General features: G+C 42.6%; 1 protein-coding gene and 1 non-coding gene across 2 annotated transcripts in view; one reads left to right on the forward strand and one right to left on the reverse strand.

The window, feature by feature from the left end:
* PACS1 (phosphofurin acidic cluster sorting protein 1) overlaps positions 1–27,360 on the forward strand; it is a 145,059-nt gene that overhangs the window by 12,159 nt on the left and 105,540 nt on the right. The gene's annotated exons all lie outside the window — the stretch shown is intronic.
* On the reverse strand, positions 394–466 carry TRNAG-UCC (transfer RNA glycine (anticodon UCC)). Its single transcript has one exon. It is a non-coding gene; the product is annotated as a tRNA-Gly (tRNA).

A 27,360-nucleotide genomic window follows, 5' to 3' on the forward strand; every position in this document is an offset into this window, starting at 1 on the left:
AAAGAAAACTGTCTGGTTCAAGTTCATTTAAGAGAAGGTTAGAAAAGTGACTGTTTGGGATGGTGGCCCTATCTGAGTTTAGGTTTTGTTTTGCTTTGTTTTGTTTGATGCTCATTCAGGTATTTCCTCCTATTCTTATATCTGGAGAAAAAAAGTCAGCAAGTTGCTCTAATCTCTTTAAAACCACGTGCCAGAAATGCTTTGGCTCTGGAATCTGGTTTCTGATTTGGTTTTTCCTCACCATGTGGGTTTGGGTTGTCTCTGTGACTTCTCTACCTAATAGTAACTTCGTTTGGTTGGTAGATATCACAGACATCAGATGCCTAGTCACCATTTTATTTATTTATTTTTTTCTCTTTATTTGGCCACACTGCGTGGCATGTGGAATCTTAATTTCCTGACTAGGGATTGAACCTACGCTCTCTGCATTGGAAGTGCAGAGTCTTAACCACTGGACCACCAGGAAAGTCACGCCTGATCATCATTTTAGACACTGAGGAGAGAGCGCTTAACGTATGTATGTGTGTTTGCTCAGTTGTGTCCGACTCTTTGCAACCCCATGAACTGTAGCATGCTGGGCTCCTCTGTCCATGGAATTTTCCCAGCAAGAATACTACAGTGGGTAGCCATTCCCTTCTCCAGGGGATCTTCCTGACCCAGGGATCAAACCCAGATCTCCTGCATTGGCAGGTAGATTCTTTACCATTGTGCTACCTAGGAAGAGCATTTAATAAAACAAATAAAATCCAGCTTTCCTGGGAGTTGGGCTTCCCTCATAAAGAATCCGCCTGCAATACAGGAGACTCCAGTTCAATTCCTGGGTCGGGAACATCCGCTGGAGAAGGGATAGGCCATGCACTCCAATATTCTTGGGCTTCCCTTGTGGCTCAGCTGGTAAAGAATCCGCCTGCAATGCGGGAGACCTGGGTTTGATCTCTGGGTTGGGAAGATCCCCTGGAGAAGGGAAAGGCTACCCACGCCAGTATTCTGGCCTGGAGAATTCTATGGACTGTACTCAGCGACTTTTACTTTCACTTTCACTTTCCTGGGAGTCACCGTCTCAGGGCAGAGTGGGCAGCAGACAATAAGCAAAGAGTGAGAAAATGATAGGGAATGTCAGATGGGGAAAATTAAAGCAGGAGAGGATTAGATAAGTGAGGCAGAGCGTGTGTTAGGACATAAGGTGGTCTAGAAGACCCTCTCGGAGAGGGGGGTAATGGTGTGGAGCACACACTTAGGCAAGCCAGTGGAGGGAACAGTAAGTAAGTACTGGTAGGTTCCAGGAACATCCAGGAGGCCAGTGGGCTGGAGGCACGTGAACGAGGTGGAGAATAACAGGAGAGAAAGAGAGCGAAGGGACCAGATCTTGTAGGCCTTTGTAGGACTCTGGCGTTGACCTTGAGTGAGATGAGGAAGCCACTGGGATTTCAAGACAGAGAAGAGACATGATAATGACTTACATATTAAAATAACCGCTGACCCCTGTGTGTAGAAGAGCCCTGTATAGAGAAGAAGAGCAAGGGCGGAAGCAGGGGGTCCCGTTAGGAGTATGAGAGTGATGTACCAGGAGTGATGTACCAGGAGCTGATGTTGGTTCCAGGCAGGGTGATGGAGAAGATGAGAAGTCATCGGATTCTGGGTATGGTCTTTTTAAGCCTAAAGGATTTGCTTATTTGGGATGTGACAGAAGAAAAGGATTCAAGGAATGACTTCAAGATTTCATTTAACTTCCTTGTGTCAGTTTTCTGTTTTTCACGTAAAAAAATAATAATTATTGTCATCTCTTTATCATTAAGTGACATGGTATGAGAAGGAGATCTGTGTAACAGAACTCTTCAAAGCTCTTGAGGAACTTTCTTTGTTTCTCCATTTGCCCCTTGTGATTAATTGGGAGTAAATTTCCTTGGGGATTTACTGGGTAATGGAATAATCCGTAGGTTGGTGACTGATTATGTTAAAAATCTAGATAAATTCTTTTAATGCCATAGGCCTTGGTGAAGCTGTTGGAGCAGTGGCGTCTCACTGTCCCTAATTATCCTGCTGTCATGTTAGTTTGGTCTGGGAGCTCCTCTCTGATCCTCACCTGTTTGATGGTGTTAAATAAGAGAGAGAGAGCTACCAGTAACAGCCACAGCACATACCCTTTGTCACTAATCCAGTGGAACTGAAAAGTAAAAAACATCTGGTGGTTCTTTTTTTTTTTTTAATGACTGGTTTTCTACAGCAGACAGCCTGTCTGCGCTTCCTAGGAGCTGCTCTATAAGGAGGAATCCTGCTGCAGAATGATCTAATTTGTGTAATCTTGAAGGTGGAGCTATTTTTGAAAGAGAACAGAAAAATAATGGAAGCTTTTGCTTGCGAATGCCAGACTGGATCTTACTGACTTAAAAGGAAAAGGGCTCAGTTAGATCTTGTAGTCTGAACTCCTGTTTCCCTCCTGTTCTGCTCACGATGTCTAGGTAATATTTATAATAGATACATTTAGGTAATTGCTGTTGAAAATGGTAGCTGAATTTTTCTTTTCTTCTTCTTTTTTTTAAACATTCTAGATAAGTATTTTACTTGTGATTTAGGTAATGTGAGTAGCATAAAGGAACAGTTATCAAATTCAAGAATTAGGATTCTCTTTACAGTTATTTGATGGTTTGCAGCTGGTTCTCAACACTTGGGATTTTATGGCCCCTTTTCCATCCTGAAGTGAAATTTCCCAGATAATAAGATTTATCGACATGTGTACAGTGTCTTAACTGCAATATAAAGGAAACATACAAGGAAAGCTGTCTGTAATACAGCAAGTATTTCTGTGTGTCGATTCTCCGGAGACACGAGTAAGTGTTCACGGCATGTTGGAAACCAGAGCTGTCACGTGCTTGCAGGTACACCTTGGCTGGGCTCTGGCACCCATAAGTAGAGACTGATACTGGTGTACCCTGTGGGGCCTCGTGATACGTGGCTATATCATTGGTGACATGGTTTTCTAAAGTGGTGAATAAATCTTCGTCAAATTCTACACAAAACAAAATACAGTGTTTTCTCTATTTACAGTAGTTATATTGGTTACATTTCTGGAAAATTCAGTGTATATTGATTGGTGAAAAATTAGTGACGTTTCTATGTAAACTCTATTTAAATCTTAGGCTTAGAACATTATAAACTGCTTTTTATTTTCATACGTATATGTCTGGAGACACCAAAGACAAATGTATTATGAAGCTAATGAAGCTTAAGCTTCAAGACCCTTTATGTGTACAGGCTACTTCCATGGCCCTATACCTAACTAAAAAAAAACTTCTTATTGAAAAACTATAATATATGGTAGTCCTTGAAAAAGAATATACATCATCAGTACAATTGATGAGTTTTTACAAACTGAACATACGTGCAAAGTTAGCACCCATATCAGGAGACAACACATTACCAACAATCCAAAACATTACCTTGTCCACTTCTAATCAGTGCCTCTGCCCGCACCAAAGATGACTAGCATCCTCACTTGTAACTGCATGAGTTAGTTCTGCCTGCTTTGGTTCACTCTTTTTTTTTTTTTTTTTTTTGCATGTTCCAAATGCTGCCACTTTTTGAAAAATTGGAGTATAATTGTTTTGCACTGTTATATTAATGTTGTACAACAAAGTGGATCAGCTGTGTGTGTGCATGTATCCCCTCCCTCTTGGACCTTCTCCCACGACCCTGTCCCACTCCTCTGGGTCATCACAGAGCACCGAACTGAGCTCCTTGTACTATCCACCAGGTTCCCGCTAGCTCTCTGTTCTGTACATGGCGGCGTAAGTATTAATATATCAGTCCTAGTCTCCCGGGGGCCCCTCCCTGTTCCCTTTCTCCCCTTGTGTCCACATGTCTGTGTCTCTATTCCCGCCCTGGAAACAAGTTCATCCGCACCATTCTTCTAGATTCCACATATATGCATTAATACACAATATTTGTTTTTTTCTTTCTGACTTACTTCACTCTGTATGATAGTCTCTGGATCTGTTGACATCTCTACAAATGACCTAATTTCTTTCCTTTATGGCTGAGTAATATCCCATTGTATATATGTAGCACGTCTTCTTTATCTATTCATCTGTCGATGGATATTTAAATCACTTCCATACCCTGGTTGTAAATAATGCTGCAGTGAACATTGGGGTACATGTGTGTTTTTGAATTACGATTTTCTCAGAGTATATGCCCAACAGTGGGATTGCTGGATCATGTGGTTCTTCTGTTTTTAGTTTTTCAAGGAGCCTCCACACTGTTCTCCATTGCAGCTGCACCGATTTATGTATCTTGTCTTTTTTTGCTCACCATGATGTTTGTTTGCCTGTGGTTGCCGCTCTTATATTCTTGTTGCTGTATTGTATTCCATTGTTTGAATGTATCTCAAGTTATGTAATCACTGGGCTAGTGCCAGTCATGTGGGAGATTTCCCATGTCATGTATGGGGCTGCGGTGGCCATTCCTACCCGTCTGTTGGAGGCGATAAGCACTCTCATACAGTTTGTTTCATTTCTTTTGAGTAGATAACCAGGAGTGGAATTGATGGGCTGGGTGAGAGTCCCAGGTGGGCCACGTCTCCAGCATCAGTTGCTGTTGTCATTTTCATTTTAGTTGTTCTGCTCTGGAGGTTGCCCCCGTGGTGTTAATTTGCATGTCCCTGATGATGTTGAGAACCTTTTCCTAAGCTTACCAGCCATCAGTTGCTGTTCTTTATCATTTTCATTTTAGTCGTGCTCTGGAAGTTGCCCCCATGGTGTTAATTTGCATGTCCCTGATGATGTTGAGAACCTTTTCCTAAGCTTCCCAACTGTCTGGTGTCCTCTTTTATGAACTGTCTGTTCAGGTCATTTGCCCATTTTTCTATTGGATTGTCTGTTTTTTATTGACTTGTAGAAGTTCTTTTTCTTACAAATATCTTCTCATACTCTGTGGGTTTCCTTTTTACTCTTTCAGTGGTAGTTTGGTGAACACAAGTTCTTAATCTTAAATCTGCCCAATTTATCCATTTTCTCCTTTATGTTTGTTTAGTGTCTTTGCTGCCCTATTTAAGAAATCGTTTTTTTTTTTTTTTTTTAAATTTTAAAAATTTATCTATTCATTTATTTGTTGCTGCCCAGGCTTGTCTCTAGCTGTGGCGAGTGGGAGCTCCTCTGTAGTTGTGATGCACAGGCTTCTCATTGTGGTGGCTTCTTTTGTTGCAGAGCGCGGACTCTAGGCATGCGGGCTTCAGTAGTTGCAGTCCTGGACTCTGAGCACAGGCCCAGTAGTTGTGACCCACAGGCTTAGTTGCTCCGAGGCAGGTGGAATCTTCCCGGGCCAGAGATCGAACCCATGTCTCCTATGTTGGCAGGTGGATTCATTATCACCGAGCCACCAGGGAAGCCTCCCATTTAAGAGATCATAGTACATTCAAGATCATGAAGATATCCTCTAATATTTTCTTCTCAAGCTGTATTATTTTTCCTTTCACATTTAGATCTACGGTTCATCTGAAATTGAGATCTATGTGTGAAGTGAAGAGTTAAGATACATTCCTCCCACAGGGATCTTCCGTTAACCTTGCACCGTTTATTTAAAAGATTGTCTTTTTGATGGAAATGTTCTGTCTTGATTATGATGATGCTTACACATTTGTCAAAACTCATGAAACTGTACTCTGGAAATGGGTGAATCTTATTATATTAAAGTTGAAAATAAAATTGAACTGAAAAAAAGATGACCTTTTCCACTGCTCTGTGTGTCTGTCACCTTGATTGTAAATTACGTGACGGTTCCTGTGTGAGCCCATTTTTAGACTTGCTGTCTGTACGGTTGGTCAGGTTGTGCATGCTTGTACCCGTGTTCCCCCGTCTCTGTTCCTCCATCCTTATAATAGGCCTGTTACTGAGTGATGTAAGTCTTCAGCTTTGTGCTTCTTCATGTTTGCCTTGACTAGTTTTGCTCTTTCTTTCCTTAAAAGTTTTAGAATCAGTTTTTCAATTTCCCTGATTTTTTTATTTTGAGAGTTTTTTTAAGATTGCATTGCTCTGTGGATTAATTTGGAGTGAACTGAAATCTTTAAAGTATTGGGTCTTCCAATCCATGGATGTGTCATGTCCTTCCATTCAAATATTTAGATCTTCTTTCATTGATTTTGTACTTTTAACATAGAAGTATTGCAAATCTTTCATCTGTTCTATGTATTTAATATTTTGAATCTGAGATGTAATGTTGTAACTGTAGTTTTGTGTGCTTTCCTTTAGAGGGCCCTCAAGCTTGTATAAACTTCGACCCTCCAAGACCTAGTTCTGCCCCTGGTTAGGACACTTACACTTATATGAATGTCAGAAATTGTGTAGAAAGGTAGTCATTTCTTAACTGTGCAGGACTCCAAGGAACTGTGGGTTGGAGGAGGCCTGGTATTCTTGTTTTTTCCACCCCTGAATGTCAGTGGAGTCCTTAATCCCTGTGACAATCCAGAAGGGGGCCATCTCCACCATCATTATATTTCAGTTATGATAGTCCATGAAGTAAGTGGGTTTGACTTGTTTTAGGAAGAGACCTAAAATAAGTCAGCAATTTTAAATGGTGTCATCCATAATCTAGACCTTAAAAATTAGCAAATGCTTAATCTTCACAGACTCCTACTATTTATATAGATAGACTGGTAGAATGGATTGAACACTGGACTTGGAGCCAGAAGGGTTAAATCCTGCCTTGAACAACAGCTGTGATTTGTTACTATTTGAGTCTCCCTCTCATCAGAATGGGCAGAAGTAAAAATGACTGTGGAGCTGACTACCTAGGGGCGTTGGGAAGAACAGATGAGCAATCTGTAGATACCTTCTAAGTCTTCGAGCATCGTGGAAAAGCCCTTGAATTCGTCTGTGAGTTTGCTGTCTTGTTTTTGCTGGAGCTGTAGGCGTGATTACCAAGGGTGAAGTCTCTTGAACAATGTGAATCTGCCCCAGTTTGGGTTCTATGAGTGTGGTCACTTTAGAAATAACTTATTTTTGGAAAGTGGTGTCTGCCTTTTAAAAGGCGTGTGTTTATAGGAAGGCAGCAAGAATACTACTCTGCTGGGATTCCTGTGTCTTAATTCTGGTTTTCAAAAAGAAAGTAAGCAAACCACTCACTTTTCATTTCCTTCGTCATCTTACTGCTTAGAAATGATGTGAGGCTTCTGGTAAAATTTAAGCAAATTTTATGTTCTCATTGAAAGTTTCCATGTGAGCTTAGGTGATATATTACTATAGTCAAATTCTCATGCATATTAATACACTATAACCCTGGGCTTCCAGCCAAAGGATTGAAAAATCCCTGTCCTGTTACCGGATGGAAAGGTGATAAGATTTTGGAATGTTAAGTTGTGAGAGAGGAAGGATACTGTCTATGCAGTTTTAATAAGGAATAGACTTAATACTCGTATAATACTGAATTACAGTGTAATCTCACTTCCCCCGTGACCTTAAGTCTCTGTAGTTAGTATTACCTCTGGAGTGCACCTTCTCATACACACAGATGCTTGCTTTCTATTTATTTATTTGTGTATTTTGCCACACCCCGCAGCATGCGGGATCTTAAGTTCCCTGACCAGCGATCGAACCCATGACCCCTGCAGTGGAAGCATGGGATCTTAACCACTGGACTGACTGCCAGAGAAGTCCTCATATGCTCGTTTTAATTACATTTTGGTTTCACTTGAAGTTTCAGCATTTGATTATTTTCCAGTCTGGTTTTATTTTTTAACTAGTCCACTTCCCCTTACTAGTTTGTTTTCCCTAGTTGTCATATTTATTTCTAGTCAAAGTTATGCACATATTTTAGAGTCAGCTAGTTCTACAAGGCTTCTTTCAAAAGCCATCTTTGGTTATTATCTGGTGAATTCCAGATGTGGAAGATGGTTTGGCTTGTTCACCATCACCTCATCCTCTCAGTAAAATTGTAATTTTGGTTAGACGATTCTTCAGGGCTTGTGTTATTATGATTCGAGAAAAGCAAGTCACTGTTGAGTTTCATCGCCAACTATGATTTGCCTTTCCTGGCCAACATTTAGATTTCCCAAGCATTCATAACCATCTTTTTCAGGTTTGTTTGATGATAGCTAATGTTAATTGGATGCATAATATGTGCTAGGTGCTGCACTAACTGCTGTCCGAGTGTCAGTTCGTTTAATTGTCAGACAGGTAGAGGTGTGCAGAGGGGTCAGGTAACATTGCCCGAGCTCAGACCTTGGCAGTCTGGCCTCAGAATCTGTGATCTAAACTCCTGTGCTGCACTTTTTTCACTTTCTATTAATATGCACTTCAACATCTTTAAAAATTGACTTAAAATTTGAATGCAGTGAAGTGCACAGATCTTGGGGTTATAGTTGGATGAGTTTTGACAAAAATATACATTCATGTAACCAACACCTTAATCAAGAATTGTTATCACTTCCAGTCAGTCCCCACCTCTCATAGGCAATTACTGCTCTGATTTATAGTGTCATAGATTATGTTTGTCTGTTCTTGAGTCTCATTTATACTACATATTCTTGTGTTAACCTTCTTTTTCCAGATGCATCCACATTGTGTGTTAGTGGTTCATTCTTTTTTATTACCAGATAGTGTTTCGTTGAAGCAAATACTAGAATTTGTTTATCTGTTCTCCTGTTGATGGAAAAATGGGTTGTTTGCAGTAGTTTTTTTTTTTTTAATTTAAAAAATTTATTTATTTTTACTTATTTATTGGCTGTACCATGCAGCATGTGGGATTTTTAGTTCCCCAACCAAGGATTGAACTCGTGCCCTCTGCATTGGAGGGCAGAGTCTTAACTACTGGACCACCAAAGAAGTCCCAGCAGATTTTGGCTTTTATTTATAAAGCTGCTGTGAACGTTCGTGTGCAGGTCTGTTGTGGAGTTGCACTTTCCTTTCTTTGTGAGTAAATCGTTAGCAGTGGAATGGTTTATCCTTAACTTTCTGAGAAACTGCTGGTTTATAAGAAGACGTGGTTGTGTCACTTAACATTCTCATTTACTGTGGCAGATTCTAAGGTGGCCCCGTGATCCCCCTCCCCTGGTATTTATGCTTTAGTGTAACCCCTCCCTTTGAGAGTGGGTGGGATGTGTGACTTGCTCCTTCCTAATAGAAAATGACTGAGGTGATGGGATGGCCGTGACTATGTTGCCTCACAGGCAGCTTCCAGTCCACAGGCAGCGGGAAATGTGACCCCCGGTTCAGGAACCCATGAAGAACTGACTGTTCTTCATTGCCAACAAGCAGATGAGCTTGGACACAGATCCTGCCCTGCTCAAGCCGCATGTGAGACCACAGCCCCAGTGGGCATCTTGCTTGGAACCTTGCAGAGGGCTCAGCCCAGCCACAGGTGGACCTCTGTCCTACTGAGACTGTGAGATGTCGGCATGTGTCGTCAGCTGCTACATTTGTGGTCGTATTGTGTGCAGCAGTAGGTAACTCATACAAACAGCGTACAGAAGTTCCTGTTGCTCCACATTTCCACCAGCATTTCATTTTGTCAGTCTTTTTTTCATTTTAGCCATGTGAACAGATCTGAGATGTTCGCTCCTTGTGATTTTAATTTGCATGACTAACTGGATTTCCCAGGTGGCTCAGTGGTAGAGAATCTGCCTGCCGATGCAGGAGACTTGGGTTCAGTCCCCGGGTCAGAAAGATCCCCCAGAGAAGGAAATGGTAACCCACTCTAGTATTCTTGCCTGGAGAATTCCATGGGTAGACAAGCCTGATGGGCTACAGTCCATGGGGATCACGAAGAGTCGGACACAACTGAGCAACTAACAGTTACTTATATTTGCATCTATATTTATATTTTACCACAATTTATTCTATGCTGTTCTTACAAAAGCAGAACAGCTTTCTCTAAATTAGTCTTTATGAGCCGTTTAAAACTAAGTTATGTATATGATTCCCTCTTTCCCGAAACATTCCCCCGAATCAAGTGCTCCTAAATAACTACTGCATTCCTTCTTAGGCAGGTCGTTAGCATCAGTAAAACCCTCCTCTCCAATCCACAGACCCTGTTCACATTTTGCCAGCTGCCCAGCAGCCCCTCCTTTTGGTTTTGGTCCAGGATCCCACCATGGAACACGCGTTGGGTTTAGTTGTCAGGTCTTTTCGTGTCCTCCACTCTGGGATAACCCCTCAGTTCTTTCCTGTCGTCCATGTCCTCAGCAGCTGTATGTTCAGGAGGATGATCTGCAAACTGAATTTATTACTGTTTCCTCATTCCCAGTCGCAAGTCTTGATGCTTCGATAATCTCAGTCCGTCCCATCATAGAACACATGGTGTTAACTAGTCCTGTTAGTGGTGATGTTGACCTTGATCATCTGGTCGTGTTGGTGTCTGCATGGCATCTCTGATTTTCTGCTTGTAAAGGCATTGTTTTTCTTTTTGTCACTGATGAGTATTTTGTGTGGAGACATTTTAAGATCATGTCAATATCCTGTTTCTCATCAGACTTCAAACTTACCAGCATTAGTGTCTTGCCTGAAACAGCAACAACTATGTGTTTGCCAAATAGTGTTTTTTTGTTTACATTATTCCGTCTGCATTTATAAATTGTTCTGTTGTAAGGGTAAGCCTTTCTCGTCTCCTTCCTTCCTCCCTCTCTCGCTCCCTTTCTTTCAGTATAGACTAATGGATTTGTGATTTGTTCATTGTGCTGTAATTTACTAGTATTATGATTTATTTTGATGCTCAGACTACCCCGGATTTGGTCAGCGAGAGCTGTTTCAAGCTGTTTCCCTTTTATACGTCCTTTGTGTTCTTTGAACACTTCTGATTTTTCTAGAACGAGATGTTCCATGCTTATCTTGTGTTTTCCGTGTCCTGGCCCAGGAGCGTGCCACTCCCCTAAGGAGTCCTGGTTCTGTTAGTGGAGAATGGTATTTAGAAACCAAGATTAGGAGTTTGTTGTGCTCACTCTTACAGGATGTCATTGCTTCTAGATGCGTTCAGAAGATGGAGCCTGGAAATGTGCGTACCTACAGCACGTACCACCCCCCCCACACACAGTTTCTCTATTTCTGTAGAAAACCCGGATTTTTTTTTTTTAAGCTGTAAAATACCCCGAGTTCAAACTAACACCTTCAGTTCCCATCTAACACCTCGGGGTGCTCTCCAGCCCTGCCGCTTCCCATGTTTGCTAGTGCCTTTTCCAAGAGTGAGGAGTCTGGCTTTCATTATCCTTAACATATTTCCTTACTTGCTGATTGTAAGTGATCTCCCAACTCCCCTGGCCTTCTCCCCGCTCTGCCACGTCTGCACCCTGGGTCCTTGAGCACTAGCAGGCACAAGTTGGGGAACGGGGAGCCTGGCAGTAGACTTCTTAACCTTGACACTCAAGACAGCAGAGGTGGAAAGGGAGAAGCAAGCCGGTTTACTCCATAAAATCTTAAGTAGTATTTGTTCCAGTTATTTACTCTGGTGTGGAAAAAAAAAAAAAGCCACTCTGCAAGTTAGCTGCTTAAAGTTTGAAGTGTTCGTTGGCACACAGATCTGCAGTTTAGGCTGAGCTTGGCAAAGATCCTCCGCTCCACTCGAGGTCAGTTGGGCAGCTTGGAGGCTGGGGGCTGGAATCTGGTGTGAGCTTTTTTACTCAGCTGTCTGACAGCCGGGGCTCCTGTGGGACACCTAGAGGTGCCTTCCCGTGTGGCTCTTTGGCTTCCTCACATCGTGGTGTCTGGGTTCCCAGGGCTGGCATCACCAGAGAGAGCGAGCCAGGTGGAAGCCGTCTTGCCTTTGCTCACATGACCTGGGACATTAGAAGCGAATCACTAAATCCAGCCCATATCCAAGGGGGTCTTTGTTTTCTGCCTTTTCATGAGGACTAGCAAAGAATTTTTAGACATGTTTTAAAACCAGTTTAGTATTGATATTTTAAAATCTTTTCTGAATGAGTGAGAGATTCTTTCATTCGTACAGTTGAATTCTTTTTTTAGTACTTTTCATTCATTTTGTTTAAAAGTTAAAAAATATATCTGTATATGCTTTTGTGGGTGTGCTAAGTCACTTCAGTCATGTCCGACTCTCTGTGACCCTATGGACTGTAGCCCGCCAGGCTCCTCTGTCCATGGGATTGTCCAGGCAAGGATACCGGAGTGGATCGTCATGCCCTCCTCCAAGGGATCTTCCCAACCCAGGGATGGAATTCGTGTCTCTTCAGCCTCCTGGGTCGGCAAGCAGGTCCTTTGCTACTAGTGTCACCTGGGAAGCCCTATATATGCTTTTATGTAGATCCATAAAAGAAATTGTATAGGATGCGTATCATGTAAATCTGTGCATATATGTATTGTTCAGTGAAGTCTGTTGTTTCTTTGTTTTGTTGCCTTTGTTTTCTCCTTGCTCTTCACTTTCTCATTTTCCATTACTCCCTACCAGCTAACTCATATTTATATCCTTCCATATTTTTCTCCACGGAACGTCCTAGGCGGCTCAGTGGTAAAGAATCCGCCTGCCAATGCAGGAGACCTGGGTTCGATCCCTGGGTCGGGAAGATCCCCATTAAGCACCTTGTAGAAATTCCTGTTAAGTCAAGAGATTTTATTCTGTTTTGTTCTTCTTAAGGGCTGCACATCTTCTGTTTTCTGATTTGGTTGTTTGGCCATGAAAGGATAGGGGACTCAGCTGAAGAAATAGGCCTGGAGAGGGACAGGCTTTAGGGAAAAGGTAGTCGGGAGAGAGAGGAGCACTCGGTTGGTGTTCCCGGGGTCCCAGACCGAACGAGCCACAGAAGGGGACGGGAGGTTGGAAAAATGCTGTGGGGAGGCATGTTAATGGATTTTGGCTGAGAAATGAGTGTTTCTGTGTACATTAAAATTGCCTGCCGGGCATCTGAAGGCACCGGACAGGCGCTCCGGTCCAAGGAGAGGATGGGGGCTGAAAGGCAGCGCTGTGAGGTGGGTGGTCGCCTGGGGGGAGCCGCGCTTGGCCAATGTGCGCTGTCCGCGGGAGACCTCGTGACACCAGGGTCCCGTGCGTGTACGGCTGGTGGATTGCGCTCTGTCTGATTTTCTGGAAGCAGAGTTTTTATTTTCATTTTATGTAGTGTGGACTGAGAGAACCTTCTGCTAAATATAGCTGTGAGTTTGCTAGTCTTTTGGAGACATGTAAGACATTGAAAATTTGAGACCAGAGATGCCTGATGGGAACTTCCTTAATCTCTTCTCTCGGATCAAACCAGCCCAGGCTGCATGAGGTAATTAACGTCATTGAATGGCTGAAGAAAAGGTTTTTTTTTTCCCGCTCTCTTTCCTTTTATGTTAGAGAACGGATTTGTAATACAGCTAAGTAATGGATGCAAAATGAATAGAGCAGACAAATGATTCTGCCGAGGCTCTAGAGCTGATTACCACACCAGTTCCTTTGGGAATGATGGTGATGATGTTTAAAATACTGGTGGCCTTGAAGTCAGCAGTGGAGAATTAAAATGCCATGTCCTTTTAGGGAACAAAAGTCTTGTTCTCCATACCCCCAACTGGCTCCTGAAAAGTTGAGGGGTGATTGTTCTTATTTTCTACTTTTAGATTGGGTTCCTGAAGCTCAAAGCTAGGCTAGCCCACAAGTTCCATGTCGATGGTAAAGTTGAAATGATGAACACCTTCAGATTTAATTTTGATGGGGGGGTGTGGAGAGAATGAAGGGTGCTCTCGTTATTGTTCTTTCTCTTTGGTCACCCCCCCCCCCCCCCCCCCGCCGCAAGATAACGTCTATAGACAACACCAGATGTCAACTCTTTGTGAAGTGTGCTCGGAAAACTACCAAAGTGAGTATGGTACAGGCTTGGCCAGAAAGAGCTCATTGTCTTGGTGGAAACAGCTGACAGTTGTACAAAGCAAGCTGAAATCAGCCACACACAGAGATACATGCTGTGGTGATGCAGGAGAAGAGGGCATTAATTCCTCTATAGAACCTGGCATTTGAACTGGAATTTTTGCTTTCAGCTTCTTGATGTGGGAAATTTCAGAAATATACCAAAGTAGAGAAAGCGTGATGAATCCCTGTGACCTCACCTCCCAGCTTCATTATCAGCTCAAGGTTGTTTCATCTGTATCCCCACCTCCTACCCGACTCGCACCTCCAGATTATTGAAGCACATCCCAGATGACACAGGATTTCTGCTATAACAATTTCAACGTATCTCTAAGGAGTAGGAGCACATTTTAGAAGCATATAACTACAATGCCTTTATCCCTCGTAAAATAATTGACAGTAAGTCCCTAATATTGACTCCTTATAGTGAATTGGACTGTACTTTATAGAGAGAAGATTTTTCTAGTGGGAAGAATTTTGTTACTGGGAGAAAGGGAATTCAGGTTGCGGGGAACAGTCTCTGCAGAAGCAGGGAAATATGCGTAAGTGACAGGTGGTAAGAGTCTGGTTTAGGGCTGCAGCGATGGATGTGGAGAGAAAATGGCAGAGATGAGTCACTGTGGAGGAAGGGTCAGTGGAATTGTGCTGTTGCGGACAGCAGGTGTATCATCCCTCTCTTTCTGGGTAGCAGTGGTGAGTGGTCATTTTGAGCCATACAGAACAGGGTGGGCAGACCATGTCCTACTCCCAGCCCGGGTTTTATAAATGAAGTTTTGGGCACACAGTCACATCCTTTCACGGGCATATGGTCTACAGCTCCTCTTGCCCCACAGAGGCAGAGTTGAGTGGTTGCAGCAGACACCCTGTGACCTGCAAAGCCTCAGATACTTACGGTTTAGCCCTTTATTTATTTTTCATTTATTTTTATTAGTTGGAGGCTAATTACTTTACAATATTGTAGTGGTTTTTGCCATACATTGGCATGAATCAGCCATGGATTTACATGTATTCCCCATCCCTATATCCCCCCTCCCACCTCCCTCTCCACCTGATCCCTCTGGGTCTTCCCAGTGCACCAGCCCTGAGCACTTGTCTCATGCATCCCACCTGGGCTGGTGATCTGTTTCACCCTTGATAATATACATGTTTCGATCTGTTTAGCCCTTTAGAGAAGAAGTTTGCTGACCCTTGGTCTGGAAGAAACTGGGTCCTGGGCTTAGTGCTTTCAGAAGGCTATGTTGAATGTTCTGGTGAGGAGCAGCTGTGGCTTTGTGAGGCTTAGGAGTGAGAAGGGTGGGAATTTGTTTAGTTCTGACTTCATCATTCACTCGATAGCCTGAGAAAGTCCATATCTCTAAGAATTTCTCTGTTTGATTTGATCTTCTTTATTGTCTTTCCTACCAGTCAGGGATTTTTGCCTGTTTTGTTAGCTACTCCATCCCCAGGGTCTGAATTAACATCAGACACTTAGCAAGCACTCAGTAAATAATTGTTGAATAAATAGGTGAATGCATTTTTTTTTTCTGCTCTTCTGCATTAGATACATTTGGAGCTTCTTGGGGGACAAGAAGGATGTATTCGTAGGTGACGATGCTATTATGTAAATGCATTATATTTTTCTGCCACCAAAGTTTAGGACAGTGTTTCATCAATACAATAGAGTCTTAAGCAGCAACTAAAACTAGTAATTATGAAGAGTGTAGAAATGTGGGAACTTGTTTATAATGGGTCAAAATCTTATGCACACTGCCTCTCTGAAATATATATGAGTATGGACAAAGACTGGAAAATAATGCAAAATGAAATGATTGTTTTAAGACAGTGGATTTTTGGGATAGTTTTTCCTCTCTGGATTTTTCTTTATTGCTGTTGTTTTCTCATATATTCAATAATGGTTTTAAAAATGCGTAATTTTTCTATGCCTTCCATGCCCGCCCCATGCACATACTTCTGCAGCATGTCCAGAAATATAACCATTAGTTTGGGTCACAAATACTGCAGTAATCAGAAATTAGAGTTAGTATTGGGAAGGCGGGTGGGCATTATGGGTGCATGTTTCACTTTATCCCCTGGGTAAACTGCTACCACGTACCTCCCAGTAGGATATGCCTTTGAGCTTTCTTGGTTGGAGCCTGACTTGGGTCTATATATAAACTTACATTTAGACAGAAGCCCTTATTTGAAAGGGAACATGAATGGGCATGGTAGGAAGGAGTGGTCTGGGTGAGAATGTCTTACGTTTGCGTTTTCTGAGAGCTGGGCTCCCCCTTCCTCTTAGTCTGAGATGCATGTTCTGCCTGGTTTTTCTTTTTCCACATTTTCTTGGAGATATAGTCATTTGGGGCAGTCATGTGATTTTCTTATTTCACTTTCAGGCTGCCTTTAAAAGCGTGAATAGGGGCTTACCTGGCGGTCTAGTGGTTGAGACTCTGCCTTGCAAAGCAGGGGGCACCAGGTCAGTTCCTGGTCATGGAACTAAGGTTCCACTTGCTGTGGGATGTGGCCCCCCCAAGTTTTTTTTTAATTAAGAAAAGAAATCCATGGATAAATCTTTTCTTTGTTCTTCAGTTTCTCCATGTGCAAAATCGTTGTTCTCTCTGCATCTTCCAAGGATGTGGTGAGTTTACAACCCTTTTATTTAAATAGGTGTTTGTGTTTGTTCCACACAATTACGTTTCTAGGTTATATAGAGTTGGTACTTCAGCCTCTAGACTTTGTCTGAGTGTTTTGTCAGGGGCTAGAATTCTACATTGCAAAACAAGATACAGAAAGATCTCACAATTTCAGAAGTCTGCTCTTTAAGGGAGAGTAATGGGGCTTCCCAGGTGGCTCACTGGTAACGAATCTGCCAAGCAGGAGCCCTGGGTTTGATCCCTGGGTGGGGAAGGTCCAGGGAAGGAAATGGCAACGCACTCCAGTGCTCTTGCCTGGGAAATCCCATGGACAGAGGAGCCTGGTGGGCTGCAGTCATGGGGTCACAAAGAGTCAGACATGACTTGGCTACTAAACTTCCACCAAAAAAAAAAAAAAAGATAAACTCCCACCAAAGAGAGTAATAATCAAAATATCACCTCTCAGGTTTAGCAAATGGGAAGATGATGAAGTATCTTTTCTCAGTTCATTCAAGGTAAAACCCAGAGTCTTTCTAGTGGTCTGCAGGAGCCGATGTGAAAAGACTGCTTGCCCAGGGCGCCCCCCTCCCCGACTTGGACCACCTGCCGCTTCTTCATGCGTCACCCATTCTCACGTGGGCCTGTTGCACTTCCTTGAGAATACCAGACGTGGCCTGCCTCTCTGCACTGCCTCTGCCAGCCGGACACAGGGCTCGTTCTCATTCTTTGTTTGCTCAAGTGTCACCTTCCCAGCGAGGCCTGCCCTGAGCCCTCCTTCCCCCACACTGTTCCTGCTGCTTTTTGTCCATAGCACTTGTCAAGCTCTAACACACTATGTAATTTCCTTATGTATCGTGTTTGTTGTTTACTGTCTCCTCCCATCTCATTGGAACTGAAAACTTCCAGATGTACAAGCTGGATTTAGAAAAGGCAGAGGAACCAGAGATCAAATTGGCAACATCCATTGGATCATAGAAAAGGCAAGGGAATTCCAGAAAAACATCTGCTTCATTACGATGCTAAAGCCTTTGCCTGTGTGGATCACAACACACTGTGTTGTGATCTTAAAGAGATCTTAAAGATTCTTAAAGAGATGGGAATACCAGACCACCTTACCTGCCTCCTGAGAAACCTGCATGCAGGTCAAGGACCAACAGTTAGAACCAGACATGGAACAATGAACTGATTCCAAATTGGGAAAAGAGTACGTCAAGGCTGTATATTGTCACCCTGCTTGTTTAACTTACATGCAGAGTATATCATGTGAAATGCCAGGCTGGATGAAGCACAAGCTAGAATCAAGATTGCTGGGAGAAATATCAATAACCTCAGATATACAGATGACACCACCCTAATGGCAGAAAGTGAAGAACCAAAGAGCCTCTTGACGAAGATGAAAGAGGAGAGTGAAAAGCTGGCTTAAAAGTCAACATTCAAAAAACTAAGATCATGGCGTCCAGTCCCATTACTTCATGGCAAATAGACGGGGAAATGATGAAAACAGTGAGACTTTATTTTCTTGAACTCCAAGATCACTGTGGACAGTGACTGCAGCCATGAAATTAAAAGACACTTGCTCCTTGGAAGAAAAATTATGACAGATCTAGACAGTGTGTTAAAAAGCAGAGACATCACTTTGCTGACAAAGGTCTGTATAATCCAAGTTATGGTTTTTCCCAGTAGTCATGTATGGATGTGAGAGTTGGATCATAAAGAAGAGTGAGCACCAAAGAATTGATACTTTCAAATGTATCAATTTGTGGTGCTGGAGAAGACTCTTGAAGAGTCCCTTGGACAGCAAGGAGATCAAACTGGTCAGTGCTACAGGAAATAAGCCCTGACTATCCATTGGAAGGATTGATGCTGAAGCTGAAGTTACAATATTTTGGCTAAGTGATGCAAAGAGCCAACTCATTGGAAAAGACCCTGATGGTGGGAAAGATTGAGGGCAAGAGGAGAATGGGGTGACAGAGGATGAGATGGCTGGATAGCATCACTGACTCAAAGGACATGAGTTTGAGCAAACTCTGGGAGATAATGAAGGACAGGAAGGTATGCTGCAGTCCATGGGGTTGCAAAGAGTTGGACATGACTGAGTGACTATACAACTCCTCTCCCAGCTGGAATGGAAGCTCCATGAGGGTAAGGATTTTTGTTGGTTTGGTTCACTGTTGTACGCCTAGTGGTTAGAGTAGGGTCAACTGCACAGTAAGCGCTTGGTAGAAGGAAATGGCAACCACTCCAGTATTCTTGCCTGGAAATCCCATGGACAGAGGAACCTGGCGGGCTACAGTTCATGGGGTCACAAGAGTCAGACATGACTTAGCAACTAGAGAGAGAGAGAAATATTTTTCGAATGTTTTCAGTTTCTGGGACCCTGAGTTTCACTTTCCAGTTGGAATCTTACTTATATGATTGTTATTACTCTACCGTCTTGACCCCAGGGATGCTCTGTTCCCCCTTTAATGAAAAAGATGAAAACGTCTTCTCTTGGTTTTGCTTTGGTGTAACTGAGATTGGCGGGGAGTTCAAGGAAACGTTTTGAGTGCTAAGAACAATGAACAAATGTGTACAGAAGATGCAAGGAGTGTAATAGTCTAGTTTACAGTGATGACTCTGGAATCTATCATAGTTAGCTGGCTCTGGTATCTTACACGCCCTGTGCTAATCTCCCTTCTTCTGAGAAATCTACTCTTGGCCTCAACCAACCTGTGCTGACCTTGTCTAGATCTCCAGCCTGTGGCTTCATCTTACCATCCACGGCTGAGGTGCTCCCTGCTGGGGCATCTTCACAGCTGTCATCGAGGCCAGCATAACTCTCTTTTTGTTGGGCCACCATGAGAAATAGCACAGGCTGAGTCGCTTAAACAACAGATGTTTGTTTCCTTGCAGTTCTGCAAGTCCAAGATCGAGGTGCCATCAGGGCTGCGTTCTGGTAGAACCTCCCGCCCTGGCTTGCAGAGAGCCCCCTCCTCACTGTGTCCTCCTGTGGCCTTGCTCTCTGTGCGCTCAGAGGGGGAGATCAAAGGTGTCTCCTGTTGTTGCCGTTCAGTCTCGGTCGCATCCGACTGTTTTCAACACCTTGGACCGTAGCCCGCCAGGCTCCTCTGTCCATGGGATTCTCCAGGAAAGAGTCTGGAGTGGGTTGCCATTTCCTCCTCCAGGAGATCGTCCTGACCCAGGGATGGAACCCACGTCTCCTGCGTCTCCTCCATTGGCAAGTAGATTCTTTACCACTGAGCCACCTAGGAAGCCCCTGGTATCTGTTACTCTTCTTATAAGGACACCAATCCTGTTGGCTTAGGGCCCCACCTAATGACCTCACTTAACCCGAATTTCTTCCCTAAAGGCCCTGTCTCCAAACGCAGTCACCTTGGAGGTCAGGGCTTCAAGATGAGAACTGGGGGTGTGGGTAGGGGAGGAGACACAGTTCAGTCCATAATTGTCATTGCTCTTACTGGAGCGAATAACATTATGCTTCATTCAGGTGAGATAGCACACAGGTGGTATGGCCTTCTCTAATATTTTCAGTTCAGTTCAGTTGCTCAGTCGTGTCCGACTCTTTGCGACCCTATGAACCGCAGCACGCCAGGCCTCCCTGTCTATCACCCACTCCTGGAGTCCACCCAAATCCGTGTACATTGAGTCGGTGATGCCATCCAACCATCTCATCCTCTATCGTCCCCTTCTCCTCCTGCCCTCAGTCTTTCCCAGCATCAGGGTCTTTTCAAATGAGTAAGCTCTTTGCATCAGGTGGCCAAAGTATTGGAGTTTCAGCTTCAACATCAGTCCTTCCAGTAAACACCCAGTACTGATCTCCTTTAAGATGGACTGATTGGATCTCCTTGCAGTCCAAAGGACTCTCAAGACTCTGATATTTTAGCTGACATTTACTGAACTAAACTAACCGTGTCCCATATTGCGTGCTCTGTGTAGGACGTACCCTTTCCTTGCCGTCCTGAAGCCCACGGCTCAGCAGAGGAGATGGAGCAGGCTGACGAGTACTATGAGGATACATATAGGTGTCAGGGAAAGTGTCCTTGAGAAGCTCTCTTATAATATTCTTGCAGATCGGTCAATAAATATACCTGTGGTTACATCACCATAGCATGTAATGTAATAAAACGGTAACAGTTCACACATAAAGTAACAAGGGCAGCTCCTTCCAGCTCTAGCCTAAATCCTCTTCCTCGTCTTTCCCTGTCTTTAGTCCTCCAGCCTCTCTCCCCAGCCTTTACCTCCCCAGCATATTCCCCTGTTATTATAATAATCAATGACTTTTCTTCTCATTCTCTGTTGAAAGTTACTGATTTTTTTCCCCCCTGTTTCCTTTTCCTTAACAAGTTGAGTTGAACATTTAGCTCTCTGTTCTCATCTCCTAGCTTTCTGCAGAGGCAGTTCCTGGTACTTAGTGAGAACTGTTCCCATCAGAGCCTCCTGTTTGCCATGAATAAAGGCCGAAGGAGATTGTCAGCCAGCATTATTGCCCAGTTTATAAGATGGCAATTACCGACGCAGCATTTTGTGAGGTTTTTACTGTACAAATGGCACAAGTGATTTGACAAGTTATGACTCCAGAGAATTCCGTACACTGTAAGCCAACATTTCGTTTTCCTTTTCAAGGGGATACACATGCCATTAAATTAAGTTTGTTTCGCCTGCCATGCATTTTAAGCTGAGCTGGCTTTCCTGCCTCTGCCTAGAGCGTTTATGAGAGAGTCACCAATTTCTCTAAGAGCATGGCCATCGAGGGAGCAGCCTCATTCGGCCTCAGTCTCATTAATGCTTCATGATCTTGAAATAATAAAAAAGCTCTTATCACTTATTGTTTCCTGACCCTGTGATCAACCACCGAAGCTCCTACCAAACACCTCCTGATTTTCATGGCCTGCCTCTAGTGCATCGCATACTCCGTGAGATACTCGGAAGCTGATAGATATTCTCTGTGGTCCTTCTCTTTCCTGTCGGTTCTGTCCCCACATCTTTGTGTATGATTTTTCTGGTCCCAGACAGGTGACCTGCTGACGCGTTAAGCTGAACTTATCTTCAACAGTTTTTATGATTGTGTAGTAGAGGCTTTTTAAAAAGGTTTTAAATCTCGTTCTCTCTTGTTTCTTTCCCTACTATCCTTTCGTTTTATCTTTCTAGTCCAGTTTTCCTTGTCCATTTGTCTGTCTGTCTTCTCTCCCTCCACCTGACACTTGTTGAACATTTGCTAGGTAATTGTTGTTGTGGAACTTTCTTGGTCCTCCTGACTGTAGCCGTGGCCTTTACATACTTTTCTTTTTGTCTCTGTAACCCATTTTCCTTTTCCATCCTCTCATGGAATATTTTCTGATACTCTGACAGCTGTCGCTTGTAATTAGTGAAGTTAATTTCTTCAGCAGATGATTCTCTTTTCTCTGTTATTAGCTTTCAGATTTTACTGGCCTTGTTTTGTAAATAGGTCTATCACAAAGGCTATTATACAAACAGGGAAGTACATGTGATTTTCTCTTTGTTCTTTCTCATTATTTAACTGACTCATGGTACCTTCATCAATGGAGAAACTGTCAAATAGAAATTCAGTGTGAGCCGCACATGTATTAAAAAAAACTTTATCGAGATGTGATTTACATACTGTACAATTCACTTTATTTAAAGTGTATTGGTTTTTAGTATATTCACAGAGACATGCGTACTTTAAAATTTAACAATAGCCACATGAGAAAAGGAAAAAGAAACGGATGAAGTTAACTTTAATAATGATCTTATTTAACCCACTGTATCTAAAGTAAATATGATCAATAAAAAAGAACTTCTTCTGCTTCAGTTGTTAAATTTAAAATTCATCTAAGTTAAATAGAGAGTTTAAATATCATTTCTTAGTTGAGCCAGCTACATTTTAAATGCTCAGCAACCACCTGTGGTCAGTGGTTATGACCACATTGGATCACGGAACTCTAGGACAGTCTTGTTGTAAGATGGTCTTGCCTTAGGCAACTGTGATGTTTATCAAAAATGCACACTTTCTGACTCTTTGGTGGGGAACATGAACCAAAGTTACTTGGCTGACACAGCTGAGCAACAGTATGTTTTATTTGCTGTTGGACGGTGAGAGGATGGAAGATGCAGAAGAAAGTCTTTTCCAGAATGACTTCAAGAGGATGCAGAAGTTGGCAAAAAATTTCGCTCAGTCAGTAGCTTTCCCATTTGTACATTTTCATCCTCATACATAGATGCGCTTAGTTGACATTAAGCACCTCTTATTTCTCAGAAATAACTCTAATTTTGTCTTTCATATCTAGTTTGTCCCATGAAGCTTTTCGGTGTTTTCAAGGAGCAAATAAAGATATAGTGTTCTCTTTTTCCAGCCTTCTAATCTGCTATCTCCTACATGTTTTACTTTTTCCTACAGATTCTTTGTGGATCAGTCAGTTTAGTTGCTCACTCGTGTCCAACTCTTTGCAACCCCATGGACTGCAGCGTGCCAGGCCTCCCTGTCCATCACCAACTCCCAAAGCTTGCTCAAACTCATGTCCATCCAGTTGGTGATGCCATCCAACCATCTCATCCTCTGTCATCCCCTTCTTTTCCTGCCTTCAGTCCTTTCCAGCATCAGGGTCTTTTCCAGTGAGTCAGTTCTTCGCATCAGGTGGCCAAAGTATTGGATTTTCAACATCAGTCCTTCCAATGAATATTCAGGACTGATCTCCTTTAGGATGGACTGGTTGGATCTCCTTGCTGTCCAAGGGACTCTCAAGAGTCTTCTCCAACACCACAGTTCAAAAGCATCAGTTCTTTGGTGCTCAGCTTTCTTTATAGTCCAACTCTCACATCCATACGTGACTACTGGGAAAACCATAGCTTTGACTAGACGGGCCTTTGTTGGCAAAGTTAATGATTCTTTACTACCAAGTTAAAAATCATGAAACAATTTGAAAGTATAAGAAGTGGCAGTAACTTCAAGTGCACTTATACCAAGTTAGTCTGGTATAAGTTACTGTCATTTGAATACTTGGAGCTAGCTGTATTGACTCTAAAAGTCTGGCAGTTCCTCAAAAGATTAAACACAGTTTAACCACAGGGCCCAGCGGTTCTACTCTTAGTTGGTATTGGTGCTGAGTCACTGAGTCATGTCCGACTCTGCGACCCCATGGACTATATAGCCTGCCAGGCTCCTCTGTCCATTTGATTTCCCAGGCAAGAATACTGGAGTGGGTTGCCATTTTCTTCCCCAAGTGTTTACGCCTAGATATATACCTAAAAGAAATGAAAACACACGTTCTTACAAAAACTTATACATGAAGGTTCATAGCAGTGTTACTCATGATAGCTAAAAAGTAGAAACAACCTACCTGCTGATGGGTGGATGAGTAAAATGTGGTGTAGAATATTATTCAGCAATAAAAGAGTATGAAGTACTGACCCATACTATAGCATGGGTGAACTTTGAAGATATTATGCTAAGGGAAAGAAGCCATCTGAGTCTATTTGTATAAGATGTCTGGAATAGGAAAATCCATAGAAACAGAAGGAAGATCAGTGGTTGCCTAGAGCCCAGAGCTTGTGGGATTGAAAGAAACTGGGGAGTGACTGCTAATGATCATGAGTCCAGTGTTTCTTTTGAGGATGATGAGAATGTTCTAGAATGGATTGTGGTGATCGTTGTACAGCTCTGTGAATGCATGAACAACAATTGAGTTGTACACCTAAGTGGATGAATTATATAGCGTGCAAGTTATATCTCAAAACACATTTTTTTTTAAAGTGCTGACAAGCAAGAGTTCTCAGCAAATTCTCAGTCAGTGGTGGTTCTTGTACTCTACACACTGGTTTTACCTTCTTTCCTTTATTCCCCCTTAGGTTCAGAAAAAAGCTAAAAGCCTTCTGGTCTTTCTGTATATATATTCTTTTTTTCACTATTTATTTATCTGGCTGTGCCAGGTTTTAGGTGCAGCGCGTGAGCTGTTTAGTTGTGGCATGCAGGATCTAGTTCTCTGACCAGGGATCGAACTCCGGCCCCCTGCATTGGGAGCACAGAGTTTTACCCACTGGACCACCAAGGAAGTCCAAAAAAAATCTTTTTTAATTGAGGTGATGTTGGTTTATAACTTTATGTAAGTTGCATCGTGTACAACATGTGTATTTCTACTTCTGTGCACACTATAGCGTGCTCACTGCCAAAAGCTTGGTTTCCGTTTGACACCATACAGTTGACCAGCTTTACCAATGTCGCCCTTCCCCCTACCCCACTGCCTTCCCCTCTGGTAACCACTGCTTTGTTCTCTGCATCTACATATTTGTTTTTGTTTGACTTGGTTTGTTCATTTATTTTATATGTTTTTTTATATTTATATTTTATAAAAATGTTTATATTTTTATATTGTTTTTTGTATTTTATATTGTTGTTTATATTTATATGTGAATAAAATCATATTTTTTTGTCTTTCTATCTGATTTATTTCAGTTAGCGTAATTCCCTCAAGGTTCATCTATGCTGTTGCCAATGGCAAGATTTCATTTTTCTTATGGCTGAATAATATTCCATTGTGTATATGGAACCATGTGTGTGTGTGTGTGTGTTTTACTTGCCACATCTTCTGTATCCATTCATCTGTTGACGGGCACTTAGGTTGCTTCCATATCTTGGCTGTAACAAATAGTCCTGCAGTGGACGTGTGAGTACTGGTTTCTTTTCAAATTAGTGTTTTCATGTTCTTTGGATAAATACACAGAAATATAATTGCTGGATCATATGGTAGCTCTCGTAATTTTTTTAGGAACCCCCATCCTGTTTTCCATATTGGCTGCACCATTTTGCATTCCCATCAGCAGGGTGTGAAGTTCCTGTATCAGTCTTCTTAAGCTCAGTCTCAGTGCTTTCCTGACCACTCCTACCAACCACATTTAGAATTTTTCATATGTAACTTTTATTATTATCCTTCTATAAATTTATGTCTTGTAGGGCTCATTACACACTGAGACCCCGTAGAGAGGAAATATTGGGGTCAGGGTTTAACCAGGGGCTGAGCTTAAGTGCACATTGCGGTATTCTGTCATTTAACCTTTACAGTGACCCTGTGTGTCCGCAGCTAATGAGCATCAGAGATGGGATCTGAACCGAGGTCTGTTTGACTCTGAAGTCCACGTCCTTAGCAGCTGTGCTAGTCTGTCTTCTTGTAACCCCCATAGCTGTAGGCCCAGAGGTGTAGTCCATGTGATACGTTTTTGCTGATTAACTGTTGTATATTCTGATACTTCTCCAACCTTTTTCCGGAAATACTCCAAGAAATACATGCAGATGTATCACTGGGTGTCTTGTAGTATAGCTCAGAAACTGCCTGCTGCAAACACAAAATGTCCTTGAAATCTTATGTTTAATCTTGCAAAACTGTGTAAATCCAGCACTTTAGACTTTATATGTGTGTGTTGGAGTATAAAATTCATCCCTCCCTATCCACTCACCCCCAGTTCCCAGTAAAATTGTTCTTGGAGTCCTGATCACCAAGTGTGGTCCTGGAGCTCTGGGGTAGGTGTCTACTGCTTTCAGAAGCACAGTTGTATAATCCCGTTCTCAGTTTCACGAATCCACTCTTCATTAAGAGTATATCCAGCCCTGACTTCTCGTAACTTCAAACTTGTATATCCAGGTGCCTATTTGACACCTGCATTTGGATGTTTCATCAGTATCACAACTTCACTCTGGTGTCAATGTTTGGACCGCAGGGAAAGCAAAGAAAGCATCTTGAGAATCTACAGGCTCGACTAGACTAGACTAGAACTCCTGATTCTCCCTGCAAGTCTAGACCTCTTCCTCCAGGTTTCCCCATCTCAGTGCATGGTCCTGTCATCCACCTAGTTGCCTAAGCCAAGCACCTAGCAATTATCCTAGATTCCTCTTTTTCTTATTCCTACTATATCTAATCCATTAGCAAGAGTTACTTATCTACTTGTAAGATATTTTGGCACCATCACCATCTCTCCTGTTTTTTCTGCTTTCCGTGTTGTCCAAGCCATCCCCACCACCTGTTTTGTGCAGTAGCTGCCTAACTGATCTGCTTCTCCTCTTTCCCTTAATAGTTCTTCTCTACGCAGTCAGGGTGATATTTTTAAAATGCAAACCTGATTATTTTTCTCCCCTGCTAACACCGTCCAATGAAACTTAGACTTCTTGGCCTATAAAGGTTATTTGATTGGCCTCTGCAAACCTCTCCAGCATCACCTCTTACCCCTGATCACTGCATTTCTATCACATTGGCCTTTCTGTGATTCCTTGACTAGGAGAGGTTCAGTCTGTCTTTAGGAATTTTGCACTTCCATCGCTGTCTATCTGGGATGCCTTGATCTCAGATAGTCACATGGCCATCTCCTTGGTGTCATTCAGGTCTCAGCTCAGGTAGGTCTTCCCTGGCTGCCGGGTCTGAACTAGACATACGGGCCTCCAGCTGCTTTTTGAATATGTTACTTTTAACTTTTTCTATTACACATCCTATCTGAAGTTATCTTTTTTACATTTATACCATTCTTCTTCTGCAACCCTTCCCCCCAAAAAAGATTGTAAATTTTGCAGAGGAAGAATTATTCTCTTTTGTTCATTACTGTGTCCTTGGTGCCTGAACAGTCCCTGGAAACAGTAGGTCTTTAATATATGTTTGTAGAAGAAGTGATTGCTTTTCCCATTACACATAGGCCAATATAAGAGTGGGACTGGTGGTGAGCTGAGAGGAGATGGCAGTGCTGAAGCAGAAAATGAAAGGAGTCAAAAGCTTCTGGTGCCTATGTGTTTATTAGATTTAGTCATACTGATTCAAAACTGGCAACAACCTGAATGTCCATCAACAAACGAATGGATAAACAAATTGTCGTCCATACGGTGCAGTGTTACTTGGCCTTAAAAAGGAATGAAGGGACTTCCCTAGTGGCCCAGCGGTTTAGAGTCTGTACTTCTAACACA

This window comes from Muntiacus reevesi, chromosome 5 (assembly GCF_963930625.1).
Source record: "Muntiacus reevesi chromosome 5, mMunRee1.1, whole genome shotgun sequence".
Lineage (NCBI taxonomy): Eukaryota > Metazoa > Chordata > Mammalia > Artiodactyla > Cervidae > Muntiacus > Muntiacus reevesi.